This window comes from Mytilus edulis, chromosome 3 (genome assembly GCF_963676685.1).
Source record: "Mytilus edulis chromosome 3, xbMytEdul2.2, whole genome shotgun sequence".
NCBI classification, from domain to species: Eukaryota; Metazoa; Mollusca; class Bivalvia; order Mytilida; family Mytilidae; genus Mytilus; species Mytilus edulis.
Genome location: NC_092346.1, coordinates 44059797 through 44063578, shown reverse-complemented (window position 1 = coordinate 44063578; position 3782 = coordinate 44059797).

The window sequence follows — 3782 nt, the reverse complement described above, 5'->3', positions numbered from 1 at the left end:
CAATTTTAGGCATTCAATATGTCAAACAGTGCATAAATAAAGGCAAAAATAGTATATCGCTGTTCATAGCAGACAATACAACAGTAAAATATATTTAATAAGAAAACAATGTTCTTAATTTTGAAACATTTCCTGACAGTTTGAGTAAAAGCACTTATATTTCAAGTAAAAAGAGAAAGAAAGGAATAAGATGGTCTACACTAAAAAGGCAAACCCGTTTAAATAAAAACGCTCATTTTCATGATCACTGTTAATCCATGTTATACGGTAGTGAACACTCTCTGGTCCATTACTAGCCAGTGGTTGTTGACATCCATATATACCATATGCATTTATATATCCACATTTTCCATATTTAACTACTCTCCCTAACATATAACTGTCATAACTTTTTTTGAAATTTGACCTAAAGAACTTCTTTAACCATTTTCCGATTTGTGAAAAGAAAAAATGCAGACAGTTTATTCTATATTTTATTCCGTTGGATTTGAATGACCAAGAATCTGGAGTACTAAATTATGAAACCTCGTATCTTTAATATGAGTATTGTACGATCATACAGTAAAATAATTATAATAAAACATGGATTTAAAAAAAATCGAGGAAGATAAGTTTGGACAAGCCAATCCAACAAAATCCAACAACCATCTGCTAAAATGCTTAGGATCTTTTTTAATTTGTTTTACTTTTAGAATAAGAAGTCCCAAAGCAAGGAATTGTTTACATGGCTTACAAGCTATCTTTTGATTTGTATTCCCGAAAGTAATATTAAAGCAAGCTCTAGCTCAGGCCGTAAGTTCTCTAAAATATTGTGTGCTGGGGGAATTAAAGAAGCTATGCATTCCTGGCACTTGTTGCAGTACTGAATTTGTTGTCAAAACGTGTTTTTTTTTATATTCGTCTACATTGTGTTTTTCTACAACATAAAAAATAACATGCATAATTGTTGCTGTGTTACATATTTGTTTTTCGTTAATTTTTTGGAACATTTTTATTTGTGATTTCGGGGCCTTTTATAGCATACTATGGGGTATGGACATTGCTCTTTGTCGAAGGCTGTACTGTGACCTATAAGTGCAGAAACATTTTATATGTCTCTGGTTGTACTAATTATGCATTAATTTCGGATGTTCCATACAAATCTCTTTAATGAGAGTTCCTTCAATCTGCACATTACTAGTCAACAATAGAGGAGGCCTTGATAATATTCGGGGTATAGATTGTGGCAACCGAATCATTAAAGTCACTGACTGTTAGCCTGTATAGATTTTTTTGTCATCTTTTGTAACTTTTTGTTTGTGCGTCCATACAGCATTGAGCGCTTAGGTGAACATTATTGGATTTTATCCATGTCCATGTGAAAGCGTATATAAGAAGATATATGCACATGTATTCATTTGACAATAAGATTTGTATCTACATCACGACGTTAGTGAAGAAAATCATTCTGTTACAAACCAGGTCAGGTGTTTTTAAAGCTATACATCATTCTAGTATCACGAACCAGATTGTACCTATAGGATAACGTTTGTATATTGTATTTGTACGGATGCATACATGTTGGGTGTCAGTCAAAATTGGTAGTTATACTGCATGCTAAGCAAATATCTACGTTCAGTCTTTGATAAAGATAATTAAGAAAAAATTCAAAGTTTTACATATTCGTGTTATTTTTCTACTTGTAAAAGTCGCAAAAATTAATCGCTAAAATTAGTTGGTTTACAGTTTACAATTCTTGCTCACGTGTTTGTGTTACAATGACGGATTGTCAAATAATAAAGCACAAAAAAGAGCAAGATTATTGCGAGCCAATGTATGGATTGCTTTTTAGCTAATGTGCTTTGTCAGTATGCCTTTTTGTTCTTCCTTGTTGACATATTTGTTTGTTTTTATATTGATTAAGATTATAACAAAATGTTGACTGCTGTACTCCTATTTCTTACATTTTTACCTATTATATGTGTTTGTTTTGTTCACACATCGTTGTCAATATAATTGATTTTTGCGACAGTCATATAAGTGAGAGATTTAGCTAGCTATAAAACGAGGTTTACTCCACCATTTTCTGCATCAGAAAATGCCTATACCAAGTCTGAATTTGATAGTTATTATCTATTTGTTTGATGTGTTTTATCTCTGATTTTGCCATTTGCTTATGGACTTTCCGTTTAGAATTTTCCTCAGAGTTCGGTATTTTTGTCATTTTACTTTTTAGTCTTTTTAAATGCAGTATCAATTTTTTGGTTGGTTCAACCTTTTTTCAAGAACTTTCTTTGCACCTTCAATATGGTCATTGAGATCTTCTACTGTCAGTATGATTTTCCAAGCCAAGCCAAACATAACATATATATATCAATATACATACATATGTTAAATTGAGTAATTTAATAATATGAAACTTAGATTGTAACTCCCGAAGCCAAATAGACTGTAATAGACTTGAAGAGACTAAAGAATAGATTATCTTAGCTGTATTTGGCAAAACGTTTTGAAATTTTGGTCCTCAATGCTCTTCAACTTCGTACTTTATTTTGGTCTTTTCAAATGTTTTTGATTCGAGCGTCACTGATGAGTCTTTTGTAGACGAAATGCGCGTCTGGCGTAAATACAAAATTTAATCCTGGTATCTATGATGAGTTTATTAACTTTATTTACAACCACTGGGTCGATGCCACTACTGGTGGAGTTTAAATTCCCCGAAGGAATCACCAGCCCAGTAGTCAGCACATCTGTGCTGACATGAATCACATTTGGTCATATTTATAAATTAACTGTTTACAAAACCTTCGATTTTTTTTAAATACTAAGGCTTTTCTACCTCAGGGATAGATTATCTTAGCTGTATTTGGCAAAACTTTTATGAATATTTGTCCTCAATGCTCTTCAACTTCGTACTTTATTTGGCCTTTTTACCTTTTGTGGATTCGAGCCTCACTTGTGAGTCTTTTATAGACGAAACGCGCGTTTGGCGTAAAACAAAATTTAATCCTGGTATCTATTATGAGTTTATCCATTTCAAATGATATTTTTTTTGTAATTTTGATTCTCTGAGTGATCATTTATTTCTTATTCTTTTACAAGACAACCGAAGTAGTAAGATTTAAGAATACAAAGACAATATCATTTGAAGCTTTGTCCACAGGAATAATATTTATCGTGAAGATATTAATAGAAATTTCACAGCTTCTCTGCATCTGAAAACGGACTTTGGTCGATTATCTACACATGTAATTTTGCATGACTTTATGACTTTTGAACAGCGGTATACTACTGTTGCCTTTATTTTTCAACATGTAAATTCGACGTTTCAACAGATACCTGACTGTTTTGACCCATTCTGACAAAGGGTCTAGTTCAATTTTTTATCGTTTATCCAATGCCCTGCATGCCGTAGCCAAATTATTTTGGAAGCTATGGGTCCGATTGATGTGTTGTGGTTCTCTGAACTAAGGACCATGAGATGTGGACAATAAAGTTCACTGTGTGATTCTCCACCTATCAAAACAGCTTATCGGAACAGGGCGACGAGCAAGGTGATGCATCGAAGTTTAATTATAAGTGTACTAAAGAACCGAACTCCAAGAAAATTCAAAACGGAAAGGCCTTTATCAAATGGCAGAAGCTAAAGCTCAAACACGGCAAACAAATGGCAACCGTATGTAAACCTCTGGATCACCGGTGTCTATACTTTTATACCTATAACAACACTACACAGAAAATCAAAGATTGACGCAAATTCCATATCTCGTGTATTTCACAAGCAATCTCGAATCTAATAATAT